Source organism: Mustela nigripes, chromosome 5 (assembly GCF_022355385.1).
Source record: "Mustela nigripes isolate SB6536 chromosome 5, MUSNIG.SB6536, whole genome shotgun sequence".
NCBI lineage: Eukaryota > Metazoa > Chordata > Mammalia > Carnivora > Mustelidae > Mustela > Mustela nigripes.
The window spans coordinates 83,421,720-83,435,359 of NC_081561.1; the positions used below are offsets into that span (position 1 = coordinate 83,421,720).

At 37.6% G+C, this 13,640-nt stretch overlaps 1 long non-coding RNA gene across 1 annotated transcript in view; it reads right to left on the reverse strand.

Annotated features, from left to right (window-relative positions):
- Positions 1-806: 806 nt before the first annotated feature.
- LOC132017377 (uncharacterized) overlaps positions 807-13,640 on the reverse strand; it is a 30,308-nt gene continuing 17,474 nt past the window's right edge. The window contains exons 2-3 of the long non-coding RNA XR_009404251.1: positions 11,209-11,445; positions 807-1,544 (exon numbers count right to left, since the gene is read on the reverse strand). This is a non-coding gene — a long non-coding RNA (uncharacterized LOC132017377). The remainder of the gene's footprint in view (positions 1,545-11,208; positions 11,446-13,640) is intronic.

Here is a 13,640-nt window from a genome sequence, read left to right on the forward strand (position 1 = left end):
TAATTACCTACCTTTTTTAAGAAGAGACAGAGATAAAGGCAGTAATTCATGCTTTTTGATCTCAAACAGCCTTTATATTTTAAAATTATTGAGGAACTCAAAGAAGTTTTGTTTATGTAGATTATGTCAATTGCTGTTTACCATCTCAGAAATTAAAACTGAGCAATTTAAAAAATATTAATTAATGCACTTAAAATAATGCTAACTTTTTACCTATTAACATAGGTAATAGATTTCTGGAAAAATAATTATTTTTTCTGAAATGGAAACAATGAAGGAGAAGCACAACTTTATTGTACATTTTTTGGTAGATCTTTTTAATGTCTGGCTTAAAAGAAAATAGCTGAATTTTCATACCTGCTTCTGCATTCGATTCATTGCATTATGTATTATATTAAAGTATATGAAGAAAATCTGACCTTATACAGACATGCTTGGAAAAGGGAAGATTATTTTAAAATCTTTTCCAGATAATTATGCATATTCTTACTATATCCATACTATGGATACTATAGTATCCATACTAGAGTATGATACTATATCAAAACTCAACAAGAAGTAATTTGATACTATATCAAAACTCAACAAGAAATTTCTTAGAGATTAGTTGCAACAGGAAGTCAGAAATTATATTAATGAAATTTGCATAGTTACATTAAAATTCATTCATCAAAAACATCCATTCATATATCTTGCCCCTTAAACAAACATTTTACACATGGTTTTTGTAATATTAAGTATTGGTCATCTGGAAAATTTGGTTCAAGAAATACACAGATCTTATAAATGATTATGTATGTCTTTATTCAGTACCAAGAAAATGACATCTGTTAACATCATCACCAATCTCATCAGAATAAAAAATATGTGAGTTTTGGAAAGCTGTCAAGCTCAAAATGGCAGCTACAAATTTTGCAAAATTCTAATTTTCACTTGAAAGTTCAAATTTTATCATTCACAACAATTACTGCCAAGTCTTTTTTTGAAATGACAGACATACTTTGTTCATTTTCAAGAAAATGTCTGCCAGATGCCGAAGTCTGAAGAACCACAGTTTGTCTGTCAGTTGTTCTTTCAAGTACAAATAGTGTTCCATTTAAAAACTGGCTAGTTCAGCCTGCAAGACATCTTCCAGGTGCCTTTCCTTGAGACAACTCGCACTGAGGTGGGCAGCATTAGTGCATTCCCATACTCCTATGGTATCAAACAGAACATGGTCTCAAAGGTTGAGATTAAATAAAATGAATAATGTTTATTGCATCACCCAGGACTTCCTTAAGTAAGACTTTTCTTTTTTTTCTGTTTTAATTATGAGAGGAGTTCAGGGTATGGATGCGGCAATGACTGCTTGTATAGTTTGTTGCCGCCATTCTGCATGGGGCAAAGGTACCCACCACTGCCCTTGTACCAGCATCAGTGCAAATGTCCAACAGTGAGAAAAGCAGATCCTAGTGAATGAAAATACTTTTGATGTCATAGACCTTCTAGTAGGAGCTTGGCCACTTCTAGGCGTCTGTAGACCATCCTTGGAGAACTGCTGCTTTCTACCAAGGGGAAATAAAAATTACAAATTAGGAAGAAGAAGAAATAAAAAGTAGGAAATATTAAAATACTGAGAACACTTGAAATTCTGTTCTTTCCAGATATTTCTTCAAACACCTGAAATTTCTTTATTTCCAGATATTTTGTTAATTCATTGATGCAACAGACATTAATTGAGGGCTTTCTGTGTTCAGGCACTGAGCTATGTTTTGGGAGCACAGAGACAAAGCAGAGTTCTCTGACTAGAAGAAAATTACAGGGTGTAATTGGTTTTACAGTGAAAATATAACATCAGAAAGGGAGTGGACAACTCAACCTGAGAGTGATGAGTGTAAGTTTTGTAGAAATGCGGCAGTGTGAGTTTCCTAGGTGTAGGCATTCAGCTGACTGGCAAGGGAGAAGCATCACATGCACAGCGGGCTGTGGGGGGAGTGGGGAAGCTGAGAAGAAAAGGCAGTGAGGCTGGAGTGGTAGAAGCTACAGGTCATGGAGAGCTCATGCGCCATTTGCAGGAATTAGCACCCTATTCTGTGAACACCCACGAGCCACAAACAGAGGAATAATGAGATAAGAGTAGAGGTTTGGAAAAATTACTTGAAACACAAACGATGTACCAGAAAAAAAGACAAGGGTCTCTTGCAAGACAATTGCTGCCCTTCTCATGATGCAAGTCTAGAATGGCCCAAGCCTGCTGTCCTTCAGCAGGTTTTCCTGCAAAACTCTTCAGGCAGAAACCAATACTAAACTCCATGCTTGCAATGACCTCAAACACAGGAGACACGTTTCAGGTTCTCCTAAGGACTCTCCTGCCCTGCTCCACCATGGTGGTGGAGCTTCTGGGGCTCAGCAAAGACCAACCAGTGATGGAGTTGCTTGTACTTCCTTACCGAAGGTCCCCTCCCCACTTTGATCCTTGCCAGGTATTCTGGTGGTAAATTTTAAGTGTCAATTTGGACGGTGTTTTCGATGAGATTAACATTTAAATTGTTGAATTTTGAGTAAGCCAATTGTTCTTCGTAATGTGGGTAGGCTGCATGTAACCAGCTGAAAGCCTGAATGGAACAGAAGTGCCAATCTCCCTGAGCAAGAGGGAATTCTCCAGAAGATTGCCTCCAAACTCCAAACTTGTGCACCATCAGCTTTTCTGAGTCTCTAGCTTGCTAGCCCACCACTACAGAACATAAGTTAATATGACTATTATCTTAGGGGTTCCCTGTACTTGGCATAGCTTCCTTGATGAAACTACAGTACCTCCTATAAGCCCAGCAAACTTAGTCCAAATGTGGCTGTTCAATTAATTCAGCTTTCTTTTAGTATTTCTAACATGAGTTTACTCTGCATGTCTCCTTAGAATGTGAGTGTACTTATCCCCTATTTTTCTCATCACTGGATTTTAAGATGAACTAAAACAATTTTGTTAGGGGCACCTGGGTGTCTCAGTGGATTAAGCCTCTGCCTTTGGCTCGGCCATGATCTCAGGGTCCTGGGATCAAGCCCCACATCGGGCTCTCTGCTCAGCAAGGAGCCGGCTTTCCCCCTCTCTCTGTCTGCCTCTCTGCCTACTTGTGATTTCTCTGTCAAATAAAAAAAAAAAATCTATTTATTAAACCTTTATATAATCTGACATCTTACGTAGAAAAAAAAGATGCCAATGAATTATTTTAGATAACAGTTTTTGTGGCCTCTTTGGTTACAAAGAAGAGACTTACTGCTTCTACCTCAAGAGACAAGGAGGAAATATCATGCTTTGTGGAATGACACCTATGGAAAAAAGGAAAACAGGAATCTTGACCAGTCTTCTTCTTCAAGCATTTAGAATCTAAACCAGCGTCCAAAAGAAGTCTCACAACCAAGAATCACAAGAACAGAAGTTTCCCATGAAGACCAGAACATAGTTTATTTTCTGAAAAATGAGTCAGGATTCTATGTGGTTCTAATGACTTGATTATTTCCTTGCCTTCTCTCAAGTATTCTCTCTGTGTAGCTATATTCTACTACCATCTAGCTTATTTTCACAAAATAACCTGTGCTCACCATCTCAAGAGAGAGCAACAGGTTGTCCAATTAATTACCGCCATTCCTAGAGGGCAGAGTTTTTGCTGTCAGACCACAGCAGAGGCTGTTTGTCTGACTAGATTAACTGCCTTTGGGTTAGGCATATACCCTGTTCTGATTTTTTTTTTTTTAAGATTTTATTTATTTATTTAGAGAGAGCAGGGGGAGGGACAGAGAAAGAGGGAGAGAGAGAATCTCAAGTAGACTCTGTGCTGAGCATGGAGCCTAGTGTGGGGCTCCATCTCACAACACTGAGATCATGACCTGAGCCTAAAACAAGAGTCCTGCACTTACCTAACTGAGCCACCTAGGCACCCCACTCTGGTCCAATTGTCTGTGGGGAGCAGGCTGATGTGGAGCAAAACCTGGCTGCTTATGCCTGAGGAACTTCCTAGAGTAACTTCCTCAACAGGTGCTGTGGATTTAGTGGTTTCCCTCTGAAGAGACTATGGGCATGCATGGCAGCCATGTCAAGGTCTTGGTGTGTTTTGTAAATTGAGCATTTTAATAGATGTAGTCAACTTCAGGGACCCTTAGGCAAAAGGGTAAGGAAACCTTTTACCTCCTTTTTGGGGAAACGTTTCTCTTTTCATGCTCTATTTCTCTCCTCCATTCTACTCTGTCCTTCTCCTTATGTTCAGTGCCCTGAGCAGAGTTCCAGACACCATTGCCATCCTAACTTCACAGCACACCTTTTGTCTTCCATCTCATTTTTAACCAAGAATCCGGCTTTCTGTGATGCTAATCAATGAATGGCTAACTGATCTATGAAAATGTTACCAACTAGAGCTAATGAGAGCATGAGGTAGATACTACTAAAACTGGGGCAGGCCAATGCAAGAGTTGAAGCCCAGGAAATCTCCAATGCATGTGTAGTACTGGGCAACAAGAAATATAGTTAACCATAATACCATATAAATAGCCCCTTGCTCCACCTATATGTTGATTATGCCCAGGTTGGGCACAGTGGAAGCTAAAAAGTTAGTAAAGAACTATAAAATCATTTGTGTTCTTATTCTTGAGTAACCAGTCAACTAGTAACTTTAATTATGTCATTCATTATGTCATAACTTCATTATGTCATTCATTGAGTTATTGACTTATTCTAGTGTATTACTACATATCCAAAAGCAATCCAAAGCATACCTCACTTTTAGACTCATTATTTTGCCTTCTCACATACTATAAATTATGTGAAATTAAGGTAAAGAATTGTTTCATTGATCTGGCACCTAAAGGAAACATTCAATGAAATACTAAAACTCTAACGGAAAAAAGATTATTTGACAATTATTTGACAACAGACCATTATCTTTCAGATGCGTATATTATATGTGTACAGTAGGTAACCCAATAGTGGTGTTGAAAATTAGTATGATAGTTATTAATAATTTAGATCTTTACATACTTGTCTGTAAGATTTGAAGTTACTGTAAACAAATAAGAGCTTATCCTCTGTGTCTTTTGAAGAATTTGAGAGGGATCAAGGGAGAATAATTATGCGTGTAACAAAGGAAGGGGCAGTTTTTCCATCACATACAGCTTTGCCAAATTTTCCTCAGGTTCCCATCACCTTCATAGGAAATGCAAAAGGAAAAGAACATAAACTATTAATGAACTCCTCAAAACTTTGTGCTTTTGTAAGGACATTATAGAGTCTCTTATCAAGAATTACAAACTTTTCAACTACTTTTTTTAAGATTTTTTTTTAAATTTAATCATTGACAGAGAGGGAGAGATCACAAGCAGACAGAGAGGGAGTCCGAGAGAGAGGAGGAAGCAGGCTCCCTGCTGAGCAGAGAGCCTATGCGGGGCTTGATCCCAGGACCCTGAGATCATGACCTGAGCCAAAGGCAGAGGCTTAACCCACTGAGCCACCTAGGAGGCCTCATCTACTTTTTAATTTAAAAAAAAAAAAAAAAGAAGAAGAAGAAGAAGAAGAAGAAGAAGTAGATTCTAATATAAAAGTTGTATACGTTTGTGTTAGAATTCCACATTTACCAGCCATGGATAAGTACTTACAACCTCTCTGACCTTGGTTTCTTCATGTGTTAGATTGGGATAATACTTGTCTGGTATGGTTGATATGGGATTAGAGATAATAGTGTCCGTCAAGTGCCCTACGCATGGCAAGCACTCTTGGTATTGTTATTTGGAGAAGTGATATGGTAAACTGTTTACATTTAAAAGATATCCACATTCTTTAAGTTTGATGTTGCTTGAAAGCCTTCTTTCCTGCCTAGTGGCCGACTTTCCCTTTTCTTATTGTTCTAAGAATATTTCTCCATTTGGCCCATTGTAAATAGTAACAATTGTTTAGTTGTTCCATCAGAAGAGAGAACCCTTCCTGGAGCCTGGCTGACAGAGCTCCCTGTCTGATCTGTCTAACAGCTTTGGAGCTGGAGACAAAGCACAGCGCTCTCACTTCCTCCTCTAGGAAGAGAACAGTGTCCCCAACCAAAATAGATCCTCATAGTCTTGCAAACACCAACCAGAATAAATACAAAGGAAATGAGGGCAAAAATCTAACTGTGGGGGATATTGAGACAGAATTCTTCCCAAAATAAAGTTTTTCAAAGCTTGTTATAAGCAGTAACGGGTATTACAGCACATGAATCACTGTTGTGCCCATTCCAGATTATAGATTAGTAATATGCTATGTTCAGAGTAGTTCTAATTTGATTGCTTGAATATATATATATATATATATATATGTATATATATATATATAATCTAGAGAAATACGCAGATGTAGCTGCATTTACAGACAAAAATGACCTTGTCAAAAATCATAAGTACTGATTCACCCATGAAGTTCAATATAGAATTAGTTAAGATCTTGGCATTAAAAAGAAAAATAAACTTCAACTTCCCTTCTCCTTAATGAAGCTTGAAATAAAAACCATGTGATGTTTTCTATATCTTTATACATTTTCGAATTAAAGCTGGATGCAAATTAGTAAAGTTTAGGGTGATGGGGGAAGAGATACCAATGATAAATGTTGCACTATAAGAATAGTAAATATATAACTTTTCAGTTAAATTATTGTTAAACTCAATTGTTTCTATTTAAATAAAATAATGATCTTTATCAGTCATAAATCTACTAGCTTTCTTTCCCTAACTGGCTGATTTTCCTATTGTCTGGAGTTGGGACAGTATCTAAAGCTGGAAAAAAATGCTAATTTTAATACAAATTCAATGTCTATACATTGATAATATTATTTGATGAAATTTGAATGATGTCAGACATGAAGAACTTCATTTGCCTAAAAAGGTTGCATTTCTACATTCACGAAAAAACCAATTTAGGATGCCTGGATGGTTAAGTCAGTTAAGTGTCTGCTTTAGGCTCAGGTCATGACCCCAGGGTCCTGCGATTGAGTCCCAGGTCAGCCTCCCAGCTCAGAGGGGAGTCTGCTTCTCTGCCCCTCCCCTGGCTCATGCTCACTTGCTCTCTCTTTCTCTCTTTCTTTCACTCTCTCTCTCTCAAATAAATAAATAAAATCTTTTTAAAAAATTTTTATAAGAAGTAGCATCATGGCCTCCTGTGATATTATTAAATATCTGGAGAAGAGAAATATCTAATGAACTTTAAAGTTCTGTTTCAGAAGTGAGGGAAGTATTTCATTTAACAGCTATCAAAACCCACTATAAAGCGATGAGAATCAAAGCAGAATCAAAACAGACAGATCAATGAAAAAGAATAGGGTTTGGGGCCAAGTATATCTGGGAGGAGGTATCTTTGGGGAAGGACCTATAATATTAATTATATATATAATTCAAAGTAAATATAAGTGGAGTTGGGATAATTAGCTATACATAAAGAAAATAATGTCAACTCCTGCCTTATAATATATCCAGAAGTAAGTTCCAGACATATTAAGAAACTAAATATAAAAGAAGGAACACCATAAAGATATTAGAGAAAATTAGGAAAATATTTGTATAAAACTGTGGAATGAGGAAATATTTCTTTGGCAAGATGGGAAACTGAAGGTAAATAACCAAATACATGTTTTTAAAAACTATACTATAGATTGTTCTGTAGCTTGTTTATAAAGGAAAGAATGGGAAGGGTCAATTAAATAAATTTGCGTAACTTTCATGTAGTAGAAAGCACAGAACAGATGATCTCCTAAGAGAAAATATTTACAACACATATAAAACAATGGCTTAATATCCCAAGTACACAAAGAGCTCTTGAAATTAATTAGAAAATTATAGTAGCAAACAGGCAATTCACAGCAGAGAAAACACAAAGGGCCAATAAGCCTAAGATGTTTGACATTCACATTAGTAATGAGGGAATGAAGATTGAAACACCTGGTAATCATTTAGGGGTGAAGGATCAGTGCTCCTGCCAGCATGATTTAACTTCAGACAAGTCCTGACGTCCAGTGTTGGTAAGGCTTGGGGGTAATCATTACTCCTGAATACTAGGGGTGGTTCTGTAAATTGCTTTAGTCCAAAAGTAATCTGCCAACTTATCTTAAGATATAAAATGCAAGGAAACTTGCCCATGTTCTCAGTTCTGGTAGTTACTGGACAGAAATAAAAATGAAGTATATAAACACATGTACAAGTATGCTAATTAGGGGAGGGAAGGCAGAACCACATAGTGGGGAAGAGCATACTCATTTGGATTCAAATCCTAATGTGCTGTGACCTTAAGTAAATTATGTAATCCTTATATGTCTCAATTTTCTCATCTGTAAAAATGAAGCAACAGTAATATCTATCTCCTGGATGTTGTTTAACATTAAATGAGATAGTGTTTAGAACATTATCTGGTCATTTTAAAACCATAATTAACGTTGGTCATTTTAAAACCATAAATAACGATTATTATTATCTGTAATAACAGAAACAACCTGGCCATCCATCAACAAGGAATATAACTGAACAAATGCTACTATGAAACCATTACAAATAATGAAACATAAGTGTATGTATGCATGTATTTGTCCAAGTAGTAGGAAGTTAAAAAGTGCAAATTATAGTTTGATATATTGCATAACCCCAGTTTGGGGAAAAAGGCAAAATTAAATAATTCCCCTAAATAGGTGCCTATTTTTGTAATACAATAATAATTTGAGATATTGACAATAATTTTTTCTTTCTAATAGTTCACTTTTTACCTCCTTCTACTCTCTCTCTCATTCAAGCCCTTGGGCTGCTCTGGGCTTGTTGTACCCAATGAGGTATGGGTAAGCAAAAGAATCATCTCAGCAACCAGTTTCCAAAAAGTCAAATTTGCAAACATTTAAGGCAGTAGGGAGAGGGTACTCTCCCTACTGCCTGACTGAGATAAAAATACTAGCATATAAAACCCTGTACAAGGATGCTCACAGAAGGTTGGAGAGTAGATGTGCCCAGCTTGGAGAGAGACAAGATTGTATTGAAAGGAGAGTGATGAGTGTTGGAGGTGAGCCCAGCAGAGCAGGGTTGATGCCAGAAGCTACAGATAGACCCTGGACAAATGGAAAATTCCAGTGAGTCTGGTGAGACCTAAGACCAGAGGAAAATTGGGCCTCAGTTTCCTGGTAGAGGCCAAGGAAGCTGGCAAGAGTCCACAGAGGAAATGGCTAGAGCTGGTAGGGCTGCAGGCAGCCTGGCGGAAACTGCCAAGGCTCAGGCACTGAACCACCACACCTGACACGGTCTGACAACAGGGGCCAACACACCTGTGGGGACTGGTGGCCAAGGCCCAGTTAGAGTGAAAGATGTCTCACTATCACTATGGTTACCAAGGAGCAGATGGTGCTGATGCTCAAATTCCCACTCACTTTTTTGGTACTACATAAAACTTCCCGAAATGTAGACACAACTTCAGGAAAAAAGAGCGTATTCCACACTAACTGAGACTGAGTGGCCATCTAACCGACACAACGGACCTTCGAACTAAAAATTAACTTGAGTTAAGGAAAATTGTTATATGCCTTCTTTATCAAAGTTGGGACTCACATCACTTATAGGCATAATTATACATTTATATATAGATAAATATAAACTGTCAAGAGTGATGACCTAGGGGCAAGAGACTATACAGCTAGAGGGAGGAGAAAATACTAGTTTTACTGTAGATAATTCTGTAATGTCTAAATAGTTAAAATTAAAAAATATTATTTTTGTAATGAATTGACTGAAATAACATCAAATGCTAAGAAAAAAACAAAGTTCAAAATCATTTTGTAGTAAATAATAAAAACACTGAAAATGATTATTTGGGGCAAATTATCAGTATGTCTGTGCCTCAATTAACTAATTTATAAGATGAGGGGATTGAATTAGTGATTTATATCATTCCTTCCTTCTCTAGGATTCTCAAAGATAGTGAGTGTCCTGTTCTTGAAAATGCACAAGAGATGTGGTAGAAAAGAGTCATCTTTGTGAAGGATTTGGGATAAGACAAGAAGCATTTAAGTTAATGTTCTGGAGATAAGGACTACAGGACCCATAGTGGAAAACCAGACCTGTTCTAAGAAGCAAGGCTTTGACTATCAGTCTCTGTCCTGCCAATTCTTTTCCGCATGACCTTGAGGGCAAAGCAGTTTGAACACTTTGGGTTTAAACTCCTTAAACTTCTCTAAAGAAGTTTAAACAGACAGTTTCCAAACTGTCGGTACATTAGAGTAAGTCAGAGACTTTTTAAGAAATACAGATGCCATCCGTATACTCAGTAGAACAAGTACATAATGTCACCAAAAGACACTTACAGAATGTTCATAGTGACGCTGTTGACAGTAACTCAAAACTAGAAAGATTCAAATATCCCTCAAACATAGAATGAATAAAGAAATGTTGTGATGGGATACAACAGAGCAGGGATCAGCAAACTTTCTTTTCTGTAAACTGCTAGATAGCAAATATTTCAGCTTTGACGACCACACAGTCTCTGTCGCAACCAGACTCCGCCATTATGGTGTGAAAGCAGCTGTAGACAATACAGCAATGAATTGGCCTGGCGGTGCTTCAATAAAACTTTATTTACAAAACAAGATGTTGGACCCCGTCCCCACCAAATAACAATGAAAACAAACTATATGTGATAACATAGATGAATTTCACAAACATATTGTAACAGAAGCCAGATACAAAAGAACACACATTGTGATTCTTTTTATATAAATTTCAAAAATAGGTAAAAGCAAGCTATGATGGGAGAAGGCAGAATATGGTGATTCTCTTACCAGATTGTGCCTAGGATGCATGGTGACCTAGATGGATTGTCTTCTGGACTGGAATGCTCTACTACTGACTTTGAGACTGTGTTCCCTTTGTGAAAATTAATTGAATTTTGTGCTTACAGGATTTGTACCTTTTTTTCTGATATAACCTTTAATTCAGTGAAAAGTTTACATAAAAGTGGATCTTTCAAGGTCTCAGTGTAGGGAGTCTGGGATAGTTGGGTGGGGGTGTGGCCTGAGGATCTGTCCTAATCCAGCCTTGAAGAGGTAATTGACTTGGACAAGGTTCCTTTATGGGCAGAGCTGATACAGAGGGAGCTTACAGTCTTGGGTATGGGGTGAGTCCTTTCTGCAGAAAGAGCAGACACAGCCCCTATTCTTGAGAACGGACTGGTCATTAGCTAAAGGAAGCCAGGCTTACCTTCCAGACTCAATGCTGAGTGATATTTGCACGATCACCTCAATATTCTCATTGGCTTCTGCCAATAGGCAACACCCAGTTCAGAGCTTCGCAGATTGGCAGAATTGCTGGGAAAGTGTCAGAAGGTTTTCAGAACTCAGCATGAGAACAGCAGCCAGCTTTCAAGGTGGATGGTCTCTGTGTTCTTTTCAGCTCCATGTGGTTCTTCGAAGCGCATCGCTGTAGAGCAGACACGGCCTGAAGTTTGGGTTCAAACAGATACAACCTCACATTCTGGTTTTACAACTCAGTGGAGAATTACTGAATTTTACTCGATCCTAATTTTTCTCATTTGTAAAAGATACATCAAATTATTCTCTCCACCCCTGTGACAGGCAAAGGTTTTTTTCCTTTTTTTTTAAATTCAGTATTCATTGAGCCAACATTTGTGTGCCAAGCACTATTAAGACTTTTGCAAGGATTATCTCACTTAATCCTTGTCGGTGAGGAAACTTCATTTATGATCTTATTTTATACATGAAAAAACTAGGAATTAGAGAACGTAAGTGACCTGTCCAAAGTCACACAGGTAATAAGAGACAGAACAAATTTCCCGCTAAGGAATTCTGACTGGGAACCTCACCTTTAACCACAGTGACAATGCCTGGCAGCTATCACTGTATCTGGTCCATGGATGCAATTTCATAAGTGTTAATTCCGACTTTCCTCTTTCCTCAAAGAGCTATGAATGAGAGCTGAAGCCTAGCAGTCAGAACATCTGGATTCTAGCCGCTTGGTAAATCACTTTTATTTCCTTACCAGTATAATGAAGACATTGGATTAGGTAATCCTGAGATGTTTCTTGCAGGCTGAATGAAATTTGTACTCTATGAATGTTTGCTCCAAACAGAAAATGACTTTAAAATGTTTTCATCCTAAATGTTATGATAATTTTGCATTTGCTTCCAGAATCTGAATTTGTTTGGATATTTTAAAAATAGCTGCTAAATGATTTACTAGCAAAACCTCTTTCCATCACACACACAGACACCTACAGTCACCTCACCCCATGATCCAGCTCCTGTTTGTCCCTTTACTTGGGACACACTTCACCCATGGTTGCATATTCTACAAGGGCACGCTAGAAGGGGCACCTTAGCTTGGTTTGAAAAGCAGAGGTTTTTGTTGATTTTCAGGCCTCTAGTATCTGTACCATTTTACTGACCTATGCAATGTGGCAGCTTCTGACACAGAAGCTCTTCCCAGATCCGAGTCCCTAAAATGCATCTATTACTGAACAAGTGATTCTCACTAAAACATTCAGCGCACTTTTGACATCTTCCCAACTTGGCAGATAATGCTGGATTTCCTACAAATTGAAAATCAGTGATGGTCATGTAGTTGGCAGGGATAGTGCTGATGAAATAGAACCTCATTTCTATATGGGATGGTTTCTTAGAGAAGCCAAGTTGAAACTTACACATCAGCTTTGGAAAACATTGAACCAACAAGTAGGGGGCAGAAATGGTAAATTCACAGGATAAACTAAGGATTGCTTTCATATCATTTATTTCCCTGCATTTGCCTACATCTAAAACTCAATTAATATTTAAAGGAGAATGAATTTTGTCCAAGAAACTTACAGAAATAGCAACTGAAGTAATTTGAATAATAAGTCAGTATTTTCCCTTGACACGGGACAAGCAGAGTTTTGTTATAACATTTAAAATAAGTTGTAAAATATGGGGTGTATCAAGAAGCACTACATTTGAAAAAGCTTACCATAAAAACCACTATGAATGTTGGGGAGCACAATGGCCAGTAGAGCTGAAAGATTTAGCATTCCAGTAATAAGAGTTTGGAATTCCCAAACACAGAAAAGTTGTCATTTTTATCGTTTTGCTTAGTTTGGTTTTATTCCAGGAAGTGAGGAGACACTAAGCTAAACAGTATAGATGACAAGTCATGATGTGCACACTTCCTGTGAGACAGGAAACGTGCTCAGACCCTGCACACGACTCTTTGCTTTCAATATCTCCCCATGCTTCTTTGTGCATAAGTCTATGCATTGTGTCCAGATGAGACAGAGAGCAAACTGCAATAGAACAATATGCCTCCAAAGGAAATTGCTCTTACAGCACCAAGGGATCAAGAAAGACTCTTACCATGGGGTCATAAGGAGATAGTCAGTATAAATAGTAAGGTTATTGTAGTTTCACAAAGGAATGCTTAATATAATCTTTTTAGTTTCCATATGGTAATAATGATTTCACACACACACACACACACACACACACACACACACACACACACTTATCTATACGTATATACATATGTGTGACTGATTTTCAAGTGATTACAGATTTTTTTAAAAAGCAATCACTAAAAGTCAGTAGTAGTAATGAGTAAATTTTGAATTTGTGTTTCTGAGTTATTACTCATTTTGACCATGT